General features: G+C 44.1%; 1 long non-coding RNA gene and 1 other non-coding gene across 5 annotated transcripts in view; both read right to left on the reverse strand.

Moving 5' to 3' along the window:
- Nucleotides 1–19,554, reverse strand: part of LOC134761674 (uncharacterized) — a 48,515-nt gene that overhangs the window by 3,278 nt on the left and 25,683 nt on the right. For 2 of the 4 annotated variants that reach the window (XR_010140649.1, XR_010140648.1), the window contains exons 8-15: nt 16,151–16,654; nt 14,373–14,447; nt 12,978–13,126; nt 12,135–12,239; nt 10,938–11,041; nt 6,984–7,144; nt 3,923–3,987; nt 3,356–3,457 (exon numbers count right to left, since the gene is read on the reverse strand). This is a non-coding gene — a long non-coding RNA (uncharacterized LOC134761674). Of the gene's footprint in view, nt 1–511; nt 813–3,355; nt 3,458–3,922; nt 3,988–6,983; nt 7,145–10,937; nt 11,042–12,134; nt 12,240–12,977; nt 13,127–14,372; nt 14,448–16,150; nt 16,655–19,554 lie in introns of those variants that run through there. The other 2 variants (XR_010140650.1, XR_010140651.1) reach the window with 2 other exon arrangements.
- Nucleotides 6,105–6,208, reverse strand: LOC129060754 (U6 spliceosomal RNA). The gene has a single exon (XR_008527637.1). It is a non-coding gene; the product is annotated as a U6 spliceosomal RNA (small nuclear RNA).

Consider the following 19,554-nt stretch of genomic DNA (forward strand, 5'->3'; position numbering starts at 1 on the left):
AGAGAAATCAAAATATATGTCCACACAAAAACTTGTACTGCAATCTTCATAGCAGCATTATTCATCATAGCCAATACGTGGAAACAACCCAAATGTCCACCAACTGATGAATGGATCAACAAAATGCAGTGTGTCTCTACCATGGAATATTATTCAGCCATAGAAAAAATGAAACACTGATACACCCTACGACATAAAGGAACTTTGAAAACATTGTGCTAAGAGGGAAAAATGCCACAAAAGATCACCTATTGTACAATTCTATTTGTCCAGATTAGGTAGTGACAGAAAATGAATCCATGGTTGCCTGAGGCTGGGGGCAAAGGCAGGTTGGGAGAGTGGAGGTAATGGCTAAGGGTGCAGATTTCTCTACAGAGTAATGAATGGTTCTAAAAGTGACTGTGGTGATCGATGCACACCTCTGTGAATATTCTAAAACATTCTGAACTGCAGATTTCAATAAACTGAATGGTATGTGAATCACATTTTAATAAAGCTATTATTTAAAAACATAATAATAAGGGGCTGGGCACAGGTGCTCATGCCTGCCTGTAATCCCAGCACTTTGGAAGGCTGAGGCAGGAGGATCACTCGAGGTCAGGAGTCTGAGACCAGTCTGAGCAACCTAGCAAGATCCCATCTCTATGAAAAAATAAATAAATAATTAGCTGGGCATGGCGGCACATGTCCGTAGTTTCAGCTACTCGGGAGACTGAGGTGGGAGGATGGCTTGAGCCCAGGAGTTTGAGGCTGTAGTGAACCATGATCATGTCACTGTACTGCAGCCTGGGCCACAGATCAAGATCTTGTCTCTAAAAAGGAAAGAAAAGAAATGCAACTTTTTATCACTTTGTGAGTGTAGCCAAGTTTGAGGAGAAATAGATAAGAATAAAAGAGCACTTGAATAATGAGGGTTAGCGGCTGGTTAGGCTCAGTTGCCAGCTAAGTGGCTTCTGAAAAATTCATTAGTGAAGTTACAGCTCTGGGGACAGTCACGCAGTCAAACAATGAAGCTAAATTCATTATAAATGCCCATGGTCTTCCTTTACATGCCTTCTAGTGAAAAATTCCTAAGTGCCTGAACAGCAAGTCTGCAATGATAGCAGCTGTTTATTAAAGACTACAAAAAAGAAATGGCATCTTCTTCAAGAATGACAAAGTGTTTCATGAGAAAGAAGCTCTAATTTTGCATTTGTTCAAGTACTGATTAGATTTAGCCAATATGAAACCAATCTTGGATAAAGTGCAAACAACACAATTTCATTTTCTCATTAATCAAAACTGATTAGGTAGTCTAATGTCAATTCTGATCTTATTAAAAACTGATCAGATAAAAAAAATTACGGAATGATGAAACCAATAAGATGTTACAACCTGTTGCAAGGAGAATTCCAAAACCCACACATACCTGAGACCATCAAGTATGAGGAAATATATCTGATTACTAAAATTAAACTGATTATATAGCCAACAACAATTAGGCAGGGGTCTCCTCATCCACAGCCACACAAACTCAATCATGCAGCTATGTGGTTGCAAGGCCTCCACAGCCTAGAAGGGACTGGTCTGACTTGAAATTTCATTTTATTTGTATTTGTATTTTGAGACAGGGTCCCGCTCTGTCACCCAGGCTGGAGTGCAGTGATATAATCATAGCTCACTGCAGCCTCGTCCAACTGGACTCAAGAGATTATCCTGCCTCAGCCTACCCCTAACTGGGAATACAAGCAAGTGCCACCATGTCAGGCTATTCTTTTTTTTAATTTTTGTAAAGAGAGGAGTCTTGCTGTTGCCCAAGCTGGCCTCAAACTCCTAGCCTCAAGAGGATCTGCCCACCTCGGCCTCCTGAGTAACTGGGGCCATAGGTACACAGCACCATGCTCAGCTGTATTTAATTTACCGTATTAAATTTCTCTATTTCGTTTTTGTAGAGAGGATGTCTTGCTATGTTGCCCAGGCTGCTCTCCAACTCCTGGGCCTTAAAACATACTCCCGTCTCTGCCTCTCAAACTGTCAGAAGTATAGGTGTGAGCCACTGCACCTGGCCCGACTTGAGATTTCTTTCATCTAGCATCCTTTACTTGGTAGGACTGGGAAAGGCAGCAGTGTTTTTTAAAATTACTTAATAATTCAATTAGAATCAAGCTCAACCTTGACCCCTGCCTTATGTCACAGCCCACACCCAGTCTGTCAGGAAATCCTATTGGCTGATTTCAACATCTATCCAGGTTCTGACCATCTCTCACCACGGCCATGACCCGGGTCAGGACCACTACCATCTCCCACCCGGATGCTGCCACAGCTTGGCCCCCATGCTTCTACCCCAATCTTCCCACAGTCTTTCTCAACTCAGCAGCCAGGGGGTGCTTTTAAATCAGGCGACAGATCATGTCGCCTCTCTACTCAGAACCCTCCTGCGGTTCCCATTTCAGTCAGAATAAAAGTCAAAGCCTCAGCAATAACCTCCCAGGGCTTACACCATCTATACTGATCACCGCCCAGCAACTCCCTGGCCTGCTCCCTTACTTCTCTGCCTCTCTCTCTCTGCTCCACTGGCCTCCTTCCAGAGCCTCAGACTCACCAGGGAGTTTCCTAATGCCTTTATCCTGTTGATTCAGCCTACAACGCTCTTCCCTCAGCACCTTGGCCAGCTCCATCACCTGCTTCAAGCTTTTGCTCAATTTTCACTTGTGAGGCCAACCCTCACCACTCTATTTAACATTTCCATCTGTCGTCCGTCCTTCCTTTTTTCCTTCCTTCCTTCCTTTCCTTCCTTCCTCCCTCCCTCTCTTCCCTCCTTCCCTCCCTCTTTCTTTCTCTCTTTTCTCTTTCTTTCTCTCTCTCTTTCTTTTCTTTCTTGAAAGAGGGTGTTGCTCTATTGCCCAGGCTGGAGTATAGTGGCTCAGTCACAGCTCACAACAACCTCAACCTCCCAGACTTAAACAATCCTCCCACCTCAGCCTCCCTAGGAGCTGAGACTACAAGTGCATGCCACAACATCTGGCTAATTTAACAAAAATTTTTTTCAATAAGAAGTCTCACCATGTTGCCCAGGCTTGTCTTACATTCCTGGGCTCAAGCGATGCTCCCATCTCAGCCACCCAAAGTGCTGAGATTACAGGTGTGAGCAACTGCCCCTGGCTCATGTTCATTTCTTCTTGCTGCTGCAACAAACTACCCTACATTTAGTGCCTTAAAACACCAAAGATCTGCCATATTACAGTTCTGGGAACCAGAAGCCCAAACTAGGCCTATTAAGGCTAAAGTCAAGGTGTAAGAGGGGCTGCATTCCTTCTGGAGGCTCTAGAGAGAATGTGCTTCCAGCTTCTAGAAGCCACCCCATTCCTTGACTCACCCTGAAGGTAGCCCCTGACTTCATCTTGAAGGCCAGAACTGCAACATCTTCAAATCTCCCTCTCTGACCTCTTCTTCCATCATCACATCATCTTCTCTAATTCTGAGAATTAATGAAATATTATGCTTGATGTTATTGTGATCATCATACCTATTCCAAACTATTTGACAAGGACAGTGATGGATGATAACACCAAAAGATTAGAAATTGTAATGAGGTCTCTTGGGCAAAATTCCATAAAAGCAAATTGCTGTCTCTCCAAAGCATTCCTGCCACTCTTACTTCACCACTCCCTGAACAAAATGTGCCATCTTCATTATCCAGGTCTTTACAGTGCTGGTTTCCCTGCCTGGACAGCTCACTCCATCCCACCCCAGCCCATTCCCCATCCCTCCACCTCCCCCTTCCCTCCTCACTCTCATACAACTCTTCCTCCTCTTTCAGGACCCAGATTCAATGTCAACTTAACTGGCAGCTTCTCTCACCCTCCAGAAGTGCTTTCCATTGTTCTTGATGTATGCACTATTATTTGATCATTTTTTAGTTATAGTCCAAGTCTTTTTGTACCTGAATAACATGTTGCCCAGTCAGTCTCTCTTCCTGGACTCTGAAGTCTTTCATGGTAGATCCAGCTAGAAGTGACAAAAAGACATTCTTTAAAAAAAAAAAAAAAAAAAAAAAAAGGAGGGATGGAACAGACAGACATCAGTACTTAAAAGTTTTAAATGGTATGTGAAAAGCAAACAAAATTCAAGGGCTTCTAGGAAAAACGTAGGACGGAAGGTGTTAGTGGGAAATATGATAAAGGGTTAATTTTTATTTTATTTTATTCTTTGAGAAAGGGTCTTGCTCTATTGCGTGGGCAGGACTGCAGTGGTATAATCACAGCTCACGGCAGCCTCTACCTCCGGGGCTACAGCAATCTTCCCACCTGATTTTTATTTTATTTAAGAAACACAGTCTTACTCTCTTATCAAAGCTGGAGTGCAGTGGCGTGATCACAGCTTACTGCAGCCTCAACCTCCTAGGCTCAAGTGATCCTCCGGTCTCAGCGTCCCATGTAGCTGGGACTACAGCTGTGCACTGCAATGTCCAGCTCATTTTTTAAAAATTTTTAATAGAAACAAAGTGTCACTATGTTGACCAGGCTGGTGATGATCTCCTACCCTCAAGCAGTTCTCCCACCTCAGCCTTCCAAAGTGCTGGGATTACAGGTTGAGCTGCCACATCTGGCTGAGGGGATTAATTTTTAATTATATAAAGAGCTCAAAGCAAATATTAGAAGGAGCCTAAATGCCTACAGTGGCTGACTGGTAAATTGTGATACATCTATATAATAAAATATTATGCAACCATGAAAAGGATTAAGATAGATCAATAGGTATTGGCATAGATGTCCACGAAATATGAAAATGTGAAGTGATGTCCAATTAGCCTATATATATCTTGAAGAATATGGCCCATTTTTGCAATAGCAATTATTTCCTGAGATAAAATTGCGGGTCTAAAGAGTGAAGGAAAATTTTCACTTCTTTATTTAAAAGTATTTACTATTTTTATAATTTCATAAAAAATAGATAATCAAATTAGTAAAAGACACATTAACTCTATAAATAAAGGGAAAAGACACAGACAGCCCAGGCATGGTGGCTCACACTTATAATACCAGTACTTTGGGAGGGGGTGGTGGGAGGATCGCTTGAGGCCAGGAATTCCAGAACAGCCTGGGAAACATAGCAAGACCTCGTCTCTACTAAAAATCAAAAAAATTAGCCAGGTATGGTTCCATGTGCCTATAGTCTCAGCAACTGAGGTGGAAGGATCACCTGAGCCCAGGAGGTCAAGGCTGCAGTGAGTCAAGACTGTACCACTACACTCAAGCCTCGGCGACAGGCTGAGACTTGGTCTCAAAAATAAAAAAAAGACAATGAAGAAATAAAGCTGATAAGCTAACACAAGGAAAGATATTAAAATATGACAAATAAAAACGAAGTAATACTAGGTCTTTTACTTATTAAAAATAGTCAAACAAAAAAATAACTTGTTAAATTATAATACCCTGTGCCGGCAAAGGTGCAATGAAATGTGCATTTTCTTTTTTTTTTTTTTTTTTTTTTTTTTTTGAGACAGAGTCTCACTCTATCGCCAGGCTGGAGTGCAGTGGCGTGCTCACTGCAACTTCCACCTCCTGTGTTCAAGCGATGCTCCTGCCTCAGCATCTCAAGTAGCTGAGATTACAGGCACAGGCCAGCACGCCCAGCCAATTTTTGTATTTTTAGTAGAGACGGGGTTTCACCATGTCGGCCAGGGAGGTCTCGATTTCTGTCTCGTGATCCACCCACCTCAGCCTCCCAAAGTGCTGGGATTACAGGCATGAGCCACTGCGCCTGGCCTGAAATGGGCAATTTTTTTACACTATTAGTGGTGTTTAAATTGTATATAAGCCTTCCAGGGTAAAGCTTGGCAGTCTTTTTAAAATAATACAGACAGTGACTCCCTATACTGCCTCCTCTAACTCCTGGCTTCAAGCAATCCTCCCTCCCACCTCAGCCTCCCAAAGTGCTGGAATTAAAGGCAGACAGCCACCATGCCTGAAAGCTCGACAATTTACATCAAGTGTAATAAGAATGCTCATGCCCTGTGACTCACAGTAATCTCACTTCTGGAAATATCATGTTTGGATATAATTCAAACAAAAGGTCACAGGTACCCAGTGAAAATCTGGGAGTAATTTTTTTCTCTTTTTTTAAAATATATGGAATGCTTCACAAATTTGCATGACATTCTTGCACAGAGGCCATGCCAATCTCTCTATTGTTCCAACTTTAGTATATGTGCTACCGAAGCAAGCATGAGTAATTTAAGATAGAGTGGTTAAGTGGAATAAGGAAGAGTTATGGGAAATTTAAAAATCTATCGTAGTTATAGGTACCTAGTAACAGCTCAGTAAATATTAGCTGCTACTTTTATTATTTTTATGGTAATTCCACTCAATTAAAAACTGTCATTAAAAATTACCATTGTCATGGAACATAATGTATCCTACAGTATAATTGTAGAAACAGACACAATTTGTCCCTTGGTATATGGGGGGATTGGTTCCAGCTCCTCCATTTCTATGGATACCAAAATCCACACATACTCAAGTTTTCGAGTCAGTCCTGTGGAATCCACATATAGGAAAAATGGGAAAATTAGTGAGGTGTAGTGACAAGCACCTGTAGTCCCAGCTACTTGTGAAGCTGAGACAGGAGGACTGCTTGAGCCCAGGAAGTTGTGGCTGCAGTGAGCCATAATTGCACCACTGCGCTCCAGTCTGGGCAACAGAGTGAGATAGAAGGTTGACTTTTTAATAGAATTTTTCTGTTCACTTGAACATATGGCCAGGACTGTGCCATATGAAAATTCTTCATAAAATAATTATTTCACCCAATTAATGTTGGAATTGGGAACAGAATATGTTTTGGTGACTATTTATTCCTTCACTTGCTGTTATAGAAACTATTGCCAGTGGGCACTTAACAACCAAAAGTGTCATGTCTGAGCTACCCACAATGAAAGGTGATGTCTGGGGCCCAGGTGTGTTGAGGTCCCCATGTGTGGGCTATGGGTGCTGAGTGGGACTTACTTGTCCATCCATTTTCTATATTCCAGCACTGGGAAACTTGGGTTTATCCATCTTGATAAGAGGTCATTTAAATTCCACTTGGCAAGAACCACAAATGGAAGAAAAGCCATGAAACCACAGGCTAGCTCTTGTTCTCAAAAGAATCTTTAGCTTAGGTGATTCTATAAAAGAGGAATCACATTGTTGAAAACTCATCACAGGTCAGGTGAGGTGGCTCATACCTATAATCCCAGCCTATTGGGAGACTAAGGCAGGAGGATCCCGTAAGGCCAGAAGTTCAAGACCAGCCTGGGCAACACAGTGAAACCTCATCTCTACGAAAAATTAGAAAATGAGCTGGGTGTGGTGGCACAGTCCTATAGTCCCAGCTACTCTGCAGGCTGAAGTGGGAGGACGAAAGTGGAAGCTACATAAGTGGAAGCTGCAGTGAGCTCTAATCTCACCACTGCACCCCAGCCTGGGTGACAGAGTGAGACCCTGTCTCTACACACACGCACGCACGCACGCACGCACGCACGCACGCACGCACACACCCTCTTTCATCTCAGTCTGCCCAGCCTTGACTAGTGAAAAGGGTTTTCTGGTTACAGAAGAGGTATGCTCTTTTTTAGGACAGGGAGGGACCAGCAAGCTTGTTCACAGCCTTTTCCTCATACTCTGCTTAGTTTTCCAAGAACCTTTATGTGGAAAGGGTGTCCCTGAAGAAAGCACCTAAATCATCAGGTTACTAAAGGAGAAATATGCCTCCTTTGTCAATTAATAAATGGAACGCCTGCCTTAAAAACCAGAGAGTTCTGCTAGGATGAATCACTCCCTACGACCCTGACCTATGCAGGGAATGTAAAAACCTGGAGTTTGGGGACCTACAATATTGAAGGCCACATTGCAGATGTGGAGACCTTACCAAAGTACAGCCGTTCCACAAAGCACTACCAAACACCAGCTGGCTGTCTCCATGGGGCACCGCTGTATCACTGGCTCTCATTTCCCCAGGAGATGCTCTATTCCAGCCTTCTCTTACATTTTGTATCCCGCACAGTTCCTGGCATGAGGACTCACAACATAGCAAGCTGCTGAGTTAATGGTGATCTACTGCAGATCCAACTTGAGATTCCAGCAGGGTGATTTGTGTTTGACAAATTAAAGGGACCCAGCCTGGCACTGGCCAGCTTAGCAGTCTGAAGACATAAGCTGCTCAAACTGACTACAGTGCCTCTGATTTTTCTGAGTCTGCCCTTGCTCCTAGGGCTCTTTGGATGAAATCAATTTCTCCTTGTTGAAGAAATGGCTTGCTAGAATATAAAAAATTTAAAGAAGAAAATAAAATTTTCTCCTAAAGAGCACTCAAAAGCACACTCCCACTAAGGCTGGATCTATTTATCTCTCTTGCTTTTTTTTTTTTTCCCTGAGATAGGGTCTCACTCTGTCACTCAGACTGGAGTGCAGTGGCGAGATCACCACTTACTGCAGCTTTCAACTCCTGGGCTCGAGCTATCCTCCCACTTCAGCCTCCCGAGTACCTGGGATTACAGGTGCATGCCACCATGCCTCGCTAATTTTTAAATTTTTTGAAGAGAGGGGGTCTCGCTATGTGGCTCAGACTGGTCTTGAACTCCTGGGTCAAACTAATCCTTCCGCCTTGGCCTCCCAAAGTGCTGGGATTACAGGGTTTAGCCACTGCGCCCAGTCTATTTATCTTTCTACAACTCATATATTAAATCTTCCTCCTTAAATCACCTCATACCCACCCATCTGCAGGAATAGCAAACACAGGTCTCAGAGGGTCAGGCAACCTACATGAGGTAAGGAGGCCGGAGTAATGTGGGAGACCGGGGGAAACTGTAGCAAACTGCAAGGTATTCACTTCAACAGTTCTTCAACACTGTGATGGTCAAACCAAACACAGAAACAGGAAGCCCAGTTCAGTTGCCAGCAGCCAACGTGCGATATTTGATCTACATGCTACAGGGCAAACTGCTTAGGATAAATGACCTGGTCTCCACCAACCTGCTCTTCAAGTCCAGCCGCTCCTGCCCAAGTCCCTACGCTCTACTGACATGACCCACATTCACAGTACTCTCCTGAAACTTTGCTTGCTCACTCTTTTTTTCCCTAACGAATATTTCTCTTTTCTTTTTCTTTTTTTTACTTTTTTTGAGACAGAGTCCCCCTCAGTCACACAGGCTGAGGTACGGCGAGGTGATTATGGCTCACTACAGCTTCCATCAACTGGGCTCAAGTGATTCTCCCACCTCAGCCTCCCAAGTAGTTGGGATTACAGCCATGTAACACCACACCTGGCTACGTTTATTAGTTTTTTCTTTTTTTTTTTTTTTCAGACGGAGTCTTGCTCTGTCGCCCAGGCTGAATGGAGTGCATGGCATGATCCTGGCTCGCTGCAACCTCTGCCTCCTGAGTTCAAGCGATTCTCTTTCCTCAGCCTCCCGAGTAGCTTGAATTACAGGTGTGTGCCACCATGCCCGACTAATTTTTGTATTTTCAGTAGAGATGGGGTTTCACCATGTTGGCCAGGCTGGTCTTGAACTCCTGACCTCAGGTGATCTGCACACCTTGGCCTCCCAAAGTGCTGGGATTACAGGCGTGAGCCACCACGTCTGGCCAGCTTATTATTTTTTCTAGAGACAGGGTCTCACTATGTTTCCCAGGCTGGCCTTGAATTCCCGGGCACAAGCAATCCTCTGGCCCCCATCTCCCAAAGCGATGGGATTACAGGCTTGAACCAACACATCAGTCCCTAACAAATACATATTGAGCACCTACTATATACCAGGCACTATAATAGGTGCCCAGGAAACAGTAGTGAACAAGGTATAAGAGTTTCTGCCCTTGGCCAGGAGCAGTGGCTCACACCTGTAATCCCAGCACTTTGGAAAGCCGAGGCAGGTGAATCACCTGAGGTCAGGAGTTTGTGACCAGCCTTACTAACAGAGTGAAACCCCGTCTCTACTAAAAGTACAGAAATTAGTGGGGCATGGTTGTGCATGCCTGTAATCCCAGTTACTTAGGAGGCTGAGTCAGGAGAATCGCTTGAACCTGGGAGGCGGAGGTTGCAGCGAGCTGAGGTCGCGGTACTGCACTCCAGCCTGGGCAACAAGAGTGAAACTCCGTCTCAAAAAAAAAAAGAAAAAAGAAAAGAAAAAGAGTTTCTGCCCTCATGTAGCTTATAGGGTGGCAGGAAATTGATACAGTTTGAATGTTTGTCTCCTCCAAATCTCATACTGAAATTGAATCCCTAATGTTGGAGGTGGTGCCTGGTGGGAGGTGTGTGGGTCATGGGGGCAGATCCCTCATGAATGGCTTGGTGCCCTCCCCAAGGTAATGAGTGAGTTCTCTCTCTACTAGTTCACGTGAGAGCTGGTCGTTTAAAGAGCCTGGCACCTCCTCCTCTCTCCGTTGCTCCTTCTTCTCAACAAGTGACATGTCCGCTCCTCCTTCACCTTCCGCCATGGGTGGAAGCCTCCTGAGGTCCTCACCAGCGGATGCTGGTACTATGCTTTTGTTTTTCTGAGACAGGGTCTCACTCTGACACTCAGGCTAGAGAGCAGTGGTGTAATTATGGCTCACTGCAACCCTGACATCCTGGGATAAAGAGATCTTTTTACCTTAGCCTCCCAAGTAGCTGGGACCACAGGCATGCGTCAATGCACTACCATGCCTGGCTATTTTTTTTTATTTTTACTAGAGACAAGATCTCACCATGTTTCCCAGGCTGGTTTCAAACTTCTGGGCTCAAGCAATCCTCCTGCCTCAGCACCCCAAAGTACCAGGATTACAGGTGTGGACCACTGCGCCCAGCCTGGCACCATGCTACTTGTATAGTCGGCAGGACTGTGAGCCAAATAAACCTTTTTTCTTTATAAACTACCCAGTCTGAGGTATTTCCTTATAGCAATGCAAAATGGACTAATCTAGGAATCACAGGCCAACACTTACCAGACTGTGATGAGCACATGACAGAAGTATAGAGTGGGACTGAAATGCTCCCCAGGGGCTTCTTGTTGCATCACAGAGAGTGGGGTGAGACATCTCGGCTGAGGCTAAAGATGAGCAAAGATGAAAGTGAAAGAGTGATGATGGAGGTAGGGAGAGGGTTTCCTGAAGAATGACCAGTAAAGTCCCCCAAGGAAACTGACATTCCGTGTGGCTGGAGGGGAGGGTGGTGCAGGATAAAACTGGGAAGGTGAGTGGAGGCCAGCTCTTACCAGGCCCTGTGGCCAAATTAGTTTGGACTTTGTCTTAAAGACAATGGGCAGTCACCACCAGGTTTTAATCGAGGACAATTCTGACCCAAATTTGCCTTTTAGGAGAATTCTTCTGGCTTCAGTGAACAGGCTGAAGTAAGCAAGCCTATACAAGTCAGGAAGACAATTGGAGGTCCTCACAATAAACTAGTGTAAAAGAGAACAGGGCCGGGCATGGTGGCTCCTGCCTATAATCTCAAAAATTGGGAAGTCCAAGGTGGGTGGATGGCTTGAGCCCAGGAGTTTGAGACCGGCCTGAGCAATGCGGTGAAACCACATCTCTAAAAAAAACACAAAAATTAGCCGGCCATGGTGGCTCATCCCTGTGGTCCCAGCTCCCCTGGAGGCTGAGGCAGAAGGATAGCTTGAGCCTGGGAGGTTGAGACTGCAGTGAGCTAAGATCACACCACTGTGCTCCAGCCTGGGCAACACAGGGAGACTGTCTCAAAAGAAAAAAAAAAAAAAGATCCCATTCTTCATTAATTAGTGCCCTAACATTCTCTTGAGAACCTTGGTGACACAGTGAATTCAACTGATTCAACTGTCATTGTAATTCGGCAACCCGCACATTTAAGTTTGTGTTTGACTTCCAATGATATCAGCCCCGTGGATACAAGAAATAAGAAATTCTGTTTGGGCTATCGTGGATCTTAGACCATGACTTATGCTGAGAGGTGAAGACTTGAGCTTTTTGTTTTTCTCTCTGTAAGTGCTCAAGTGCAGTGGTCCTCAGTTTTTGAGGCACGAGGGACTAGTTTTGTGTAAGACAGTTTTTCCATAGACTCGGGGCAGCAAAGGTCAGTTTTGGGATATATCAAGCACATTACATTTATTGTGCACTTTATTATTATTTCATTGTAGCATATAACAAAATAATTATATAACTCACCATAATGTAGAATGAGTGGGAGGCCTCAGCTTGTTTTTCAGCAACTAGATGGTCCCATCTGGAGGTGATGGGAGACAGTGGCAGACCATCAGGCATTAGATTCTCCTAAGGACACAGCAAGACAGATCCCTTGCATGCACAGTTCACAACAGGGTTTGTGCTCACATGAGAATCTGATGTTGCCGCTGATCTCACAGGAGGCAGAGATCAGGTGGTAACATGGGGAGCGGCTGTAAATACAGATGAAGCTTCGCTCGCCCACCCTCTGCTCACCTCCTGCTGTGTGGCCCAGTACAGGCCTGTGACCCAGGGATTAGGGGCCCCTGCTCAAGTGAGCAGATCACACCACTGTGCTCCAGCCTGGGCAACACAGGCTGGAGAATCCAAAAGGATTCTTCCCACACCAGTCTTCGTAGTGGTCAAGTACAGCAGCCACTTAGCTCCCAAGGCATGTGCCTCAGCTGGCATTTCATCACAATCAACAGTAAGTGGTAGCTTGAGTCATTATGAGGCCACTTCCTGGAAATCACCAGCATCCCATTTCCCACTGGCAAGGAGCTCTGCGCTGCCCCTTGGATAACCAAATCTATGCCCAAATCCCAGTTGTGTGGGTCTATTTCCCAGGACCCTTCCTAGCATCAATTCTGTATTTGTCAGAATCCAAACAGGAGACATAAACCACTCAAATGTGTAAAGTGTCAAATTTAAAATAAAAAAAAATACTAATTATGACAGGGCAAAGGCATAATGACAGACTGGCTACCAAAAAAAGAACTCTAGACAATATAGGACTAGCAGAGGCCAGGCATGGTGGCACGTGTTTTACATAGTGTCATTGTTCACCTTGTTCAAATCTTTATAGGTTCAGGCTCAGGTCTCTGTGGTTGCGCAGTGTGTCTTTTTACCAAAAGGAACACCTCATGCACTTTACAAGGAGCTCCTTCAGGAAAGGATGGCACCTCGTGTAGAGGAGAGATCTCTGATCCTCTCATCTTTTTCAAAAGGAGAAAAGTACAGGTTTGAATGTATTTTTAATTCTTCGCAGTTCTGAACAGAAATAATCTGGTATTCAGTTGCTAAAAGATGCCTACAAGCTTTCATAGGAGAAACATCTAATTCATAACCAAGAGTTTATGTTATTAAGTAAACTTTCCCTTAACAGCATCAATGAATGAAGCATTTAAATACTCGCTCTCGTCCCCATTTAGTCATCTGGTATACTCTTTGTGAGGTATACTCTTAGTCATCTGGTATCTTCTCTCTGAGTATGCCAGATGATTAAATGGAAATTACTGCACCACTAAACACCAGTACTGCAAACTCTTTATTTAAAAAACTGACACCTAGGACATAAAGAATGATCCTAGGCCAGGTGCGGTGGCTCATGCCTGTAATCGTAGCACTTCGGGAGGCCGAGGCGGCAGATTGCCTGAGCTCAGGAGTTCGACACCAGCTTGGGCAACATGGTGAATTCCCGTCTCTACTAAAATACAAAAAATTAGCTGGACGTGGCAGAGTGCACCTGTAGTCCCAGCTACTCAGGAGAAAGAGGTGGGAGAATTGCTTGAACCTGGGAGGCAGAGGCTGTAGCGAGCTGAGATCACGCCACTACACTCCAGCCTGGGGGACAGAGCGAGACCTCCATCTCCAAAAAAAAAAAAAAAAAAAAAAAGAATGATCCTAACACAGTTATTTCCTTTTGCATTTATGAGGAGATAGAAGAAATACACATATTTGAGGGTTGGTTGGGAAGTGTCTTTGGTATTGTATGAGGTATTTCAATACTGTGAACATGAAAAGATGAGAACCCTGCAGACCCCGTGGGCATGGAGAGAACGAAGTACATTAGCGGGTGTCGTAGGAAACACTTTCATTCCAGGCACTGCTGTTTAAACTACCCCTCAGCTTTCTTTCCTTAAAAGAATAGAAAAAACAAAGAGGACAAAAGACGAAGAAACATTCCACATGACCTTCTGCACCCTTATTTGTTGTAATAGAGGAAAAGCATTTTAGGGATTTTCTTGAGTGCAGTTTATGATGTGATCCATTTTATTTATTTTTTATTAATCATTTTCAAAATTTCAATTAAAAACATTCAGAAATTTAGCTTTATCAAAGGAAGCTGTTCATATGTACAACTAGTTTGGTTACCTTCATCTGTATAAACACATAGCTAGTGAACTGACATAACTATTACAATGGAGAATCAACAGAAACATGCCAAGGACTGGCCCTTACCTTCCACAGTGACCTCAATGTCAGGAAGCTTTTCATTACTCTCAGGGCTTCATGGTCTTTTTGGGGACTGCAAAGCTATAAAATAAGCACAGAATTACTTTAGTCTATTGTAGGAAAAAAATACAGAAGGAGATGCTTTATAAGGGCAGAGTATTAAAATTCATTCAGTTTGGCTCTTTTCAAAGAAACCTGTGGCTGGGCGTGGTGGCTCATGACTGTAATCCCAGCACTTTGGGAGGCCGAGGCGGGTGGATCACAAGGTTAGGAGTTTTGAGACCAGCCTGGCGAAAATGGTGAAACCTCATCTCTACTAAAAAAAAAAAAAAAAAATACAAAAAATTGACTGGGCATGGTGGCACACACCTGTAGCCCCCAGCTACTCGGGAGACTGATGCAGGAGAATTGCTTGAACCCGGGAGGCGGAGGCTGCAGTCAGCCAACATTGCGCCACTGCACTCCAGCCTGGTCGACAGAGCGAGACTCTTGTCTCAAGAAAAAAAAAAAAAAAAAGAAACCTGCAGAATTAAACTTGTAGTGTAATCCTCCACAGGGGGCTCAACAAAGCCATGGAAACATGAATGAAGTGGGATTGCAAATGTGACACTTCCAATAAAATGGTTTTTTAAAGAAAAAGAGGTCCATTAAATAAAACACCTTCAAAAGCCAAGAAACTAACTGCAAGTCCCACAAAGATAGTGGCCAATGATTCTGTGTGATTTAAGGAATGCTGATAAAGAATGTCTTAATGCAGTGAAATATAATACGAAGTACAGGTAATCTTCTACCTTTAGTGTTTATTTTATTAGCCATTCCAGGAGGCAAGTAGAAAATAACTAGTTCGGGTCTAGAAAACCAAGAAATGTTACAGTAGCCAGTACAATGGTGGTCTCACAGCAAGTAAAAGGGTTGTGATATGACCAGGGTTTTTCCCTAAAGGTGTTCACAGAGTCATCCTGTAATGTCACAATAATTCCTATCATTGTGGATGAAAACCCTGACTTTTCCTTCCCATGACTGGCAAGTAATTGAATGAAGAGTAAATCACTTCTTTCATGAAAAAGAAAATTAACACTAGTGTACTTTCTTCAGCCACTAAAATTCTGCAGAAACACAGATATAATAAAAAAATCATCAGGCCGGGCACAGTGACTCACACCTGTAGTCCCAACACTTTGGGAGGCTGAGGCGGGTGGGTCGCCTGAGGTCAGAAGTTTGAGACCAGCCTGACCAACTTGGTAAAACCCCGTCTCTACAAAAAATACAAAAACTAGCAGGGCATGGTGGCGCATACCCGTAATCCCAGCTACTCGGGAGGCTGAGGCAGAAGAATCACTTGAACCTGGGAGGCGGAAGTTGCACTGAGTAAAGATCGCGCCATTGCACTCCAGCTAGGACAACAAGAGTGAAGCTTTGTCTCAAAAAAAAAAAAGGAAGGAAACTCAATCGTCAATATTTAGTCGCCAACAAGACTGACCCAGGAATGACAAAGCAAATAAAACCCAGCAGATTAAACGTCATTCAAGTACTTAGGCATAGTGCAAGCCACCACAGTCTGTCTGAACATCGTGGAGGCAGGGGTCACTATTCTTGTACTGATGAAGATGACTGAGTATGGGATGTGGGGTCAATGGAGAGTGCCAGGACTGCAGCTCAGAGCCAGACTTTTCATCAAGGACTCACAGCCACACTTGTCACCTCTAGCTAGAAAAACATTTTAGTAGAAATATCATTTTATTGTTTTAATTCCAGAAATGACTACAGTGGCAAATAGAAATTACTTTTTTATTGTTGTTGTTGTTGTTGTTGAGGCAGAGTCTCACTCTGTCACCCAGGCTGGAGTGCTGTGGTGTGATCTCGGCTCACTGCAGCCTCTGCCTCCCAGGTTCAAGTGATTCTCCTGCTTCAGCCTCCCAAGTAGCTGGGTTTCCAGGCACCTGCCACCACGCCCAGCTAATTCTTTGTATTTTTAATAGATATGGGGTTTCGCCATGTTTGCCAGGCTGTTCTCAAACTCCTGACTTCAGGTGATCTGCCCGCCTCAGCCTCCCAAAGTGCTGGGATTACAGATGTGAGCCACCATGTCCCGCCCAGAATTTACTTTTTAACAACAAACTTCATTTTATTACTCCCACAAAGGATCCTTTCAAGTCATGGAATTCCAAACCACGTAGGGCTTCGGAAGGGAATCCTGTCTGGCAAGCCTTCTATATACAGGAAATTGGAGTTTGATTCAAACACAGGATATGGTACTTTTACTGCCTCGGCGAGTCCAACAGCTTGAGCTGAAAGTGCAAGAGAACATAATTTGTAGAAGATGAAATTTGACACAGACATTCTTTTATTTGTATCTGTATTCTCAAGTACATTATGGACAAGTTCCCTACAATCAAGCAATATCCACTTCATATTGAAGGCATTTTACTTAGGATATTGGGCAAATCTGAAGAACAAGCCTAAAAAATAAGTACTTTTAGGAGGAACATTTTAACACTTTCAATCAAAAGGAGAGTTATGTTATTAGTCAAAATGACCTCTGTGCTCTAAGCAGAAATGACCGAAGTCCATTCCATACAGCAGTGGTCCCTGGCAGCCTTTGCATTCTCATCAAGAGGCAGGGTAGCTGTTCAAAGACAGGTGGTGTCTATGATGCAACTAAGCAGCACTCAGTAAGTTCCAGTCATCAGACACAGAGTAGTCAGGATTCCCGATAAGGGACAGGAAACATCAGCACCAGGTATTGAGATAATAAACAGGAATGCCCCAGGAATGCTGCGAGCACTCCCCATTCATTACTTCCTTCTCCATGACAGATATGCCCAATCAACTCAAACACACTTTCTTGCTGAGCCTGCTCAGAATCGTTCAAGACACCACTCCAGGAAACCACTGTCAACAAATCTAAGTATTTGCCACACGTGTGTTAGCCAGATTTGAAGTACAGACAGCGGAATGACACTTATCCCAACGCCTCCCTTCCTCTCCCATCCTGACACATGAGAAAGCTGAATCCAAGAGAAATGAAGTCACCTGCTTGGTTTCAATAGCAAGTGTAGTAGTAGAAATAAACCAAAGCCCGGTTTCTGGGACCTTCCTTTTTTAGGTCCTAAACTTCTACAACTCATTCAGACATGACCCTTCATTGATATGTTATTAAATTAAAGACATACTGCAGGAGAAAGACGATGAGTCCCTTCATGTTCATATGAAAGAGCAAGACTATCTCCAAAAAATAAAAAATACCAAAATGTTTCAATTAAAAAAAAAAAAAGCGTGATGGTCTTTGGCGATGTTTAAATAGAAAATACAAGTATCACTTTCAAATAAGCTGACACTTTCTGAACATGTAATAACCAGGGTCACAGAATCAGAGGCCAGTGAGAAGATTCAAAAGTACCCCTGTGAGCCCCCGTGACACATACACCACCAGGAAAATTTCCTGTTCCTGTTCCTGTCCCTCCAACGAATCCACAGCAACACAATGTTGGCAAGTGACACGATCTGCCTCCCCTATCTCCAGGCAGCCACAGGGAAAGTGGACAGCAAAGGGATCATTCCCTGTGTCACTGATAAGTGAGGCTCAATGGGAAACACGCAGCATGAGGGGCACCCAAAGTTAGCTGACAAGTTCAGTGTCTTCCCTTTGTCTTCCTGCTTCATGTATTATCTGCATCTTCTGCTCTTTTCATGATAAGGAAGGAAGCAGCAATAGCAATAGCGTGTCCAAATGTGGGACTACCCATCGGGCATCACGGAACTTAATATAGAAGTTTATACAACCCTGGGAGCTTTCAGACCTGGTCTCCTAACACATACATCTAAGTTTTCTAAGGTTCTTGACCAGGCAGTAAGACTGTGAGCCCCCAGGAGATTACATAGGTTTTCTAGGGTCTTCACACAGCTAACCACAGTCGTGGCAACTCCTTCACTTCCTTTTTAAGCAAGTGTTTTCCCAACTGTTCCCTTAAAACTGGGCAGTTTAGGTTGCGCGCGGTGGCTCACGCCTGTAATCTCAGCATTTTGGGAGGCGGAGGTGGGCAGATTACTCGAGGTCATGAGTTTGAGACCAGACTGGCCAACATGGTAAAACCCCGTCTCTACTAAAAAATACAAAAATTAGCTGGGCGTGATGGTGGATGCCTGCAATCCCAGCTGCTCGGGAGGCTGAGGCACAAGAATCCCTTGAACCCAGAAGGCAGATGTTGCAGTGAGCCAAGATTGTGCCACTGTACTGTAGCCTGGGCGACAGAACAAGACTCCATCTTAAAAAAAAAAAAAAAAAAATTGGGCAGTTTAGAGCCTCTGATATAGGAAGTGAGTGTGCACAATCATTAGTGGCGACGAGCTAATAAGCATCATTAACTAGGCTATGGTGGTTTTTTAAAATTGTGACTGGCCGGGCGAGGTGGCTCACGCCTGTAATCTTAGCACTTTGGGAGGCCAAGGCGGGCAGGTCACCTGAGGTCGGGAGTTTGAGAACAGCCTGACCAACATGGAGAAAGCCCGTCTCTAGTAAAAATACAAAATTAGTCAGGTGTGGTGGTGCATGCCTGTAATTCCAGCTACTCGGAAGGCTGAGGCAGGAGAATCCTTTGAACCCAGGAGGTGGAGGTTGCAGTGAGCCAAGACTGCACCATTTCACCCCAGCCAGGGCAACAAGAGTGAAACTCCAACTCTAAAGAAAAAAAAAAATTGATACCCAGCAGATGGTGAGGCATCCATAATGTGACCAGGTGCCAAGGATATCCCTAAGGGTGGAACTACAGTGAAGTCTCCCGAATTTCCTACCTTGGGCCCCTTCCCTGGGCCCACCCCCTACCCATATAACCACATACTCATTCTTCTTTCCTAAACACAAATGGTTGAGGGACACTCAAAGCAAAAGCAAGCACTGTACTCACTTCTTAACCGACCCAGCCCCTCCTCCAACCCCAACACATAGGAAGAACTTATGTTAGCCTTGAAAATAAGAAACACTTACAATCCCACAGTTACTTTTCCAGGTTGCCTTTTTAAACCACTCACATGGCAGAAACTGTTATTCTCCAGGCCAGCAGCTATTTGTAAAACTGGTCTGCCTCCCTATTTTCACACCAAAAACACTAATTATTTAGTAGAAAAGGGAGTATTCTAAATCAAGACACTTAGCAAATCACCTACAATTTCCAACCCCTCCACAGAGACA

The sequence above is a fragment of the Pongo abelii genome, chromosome 6, assembly GCF_028885655.2.
Source record: "Pongo abelii isolate AG06213 chromosome 6, NHGRI_mPonAbe1-v2.0_pri, whole genome shotgun sequence".
NCBI lineage: Eukaryota > Metazoa > Chordata > Mammalia > Primates > Hominidae > Pongo > Pongo abelii.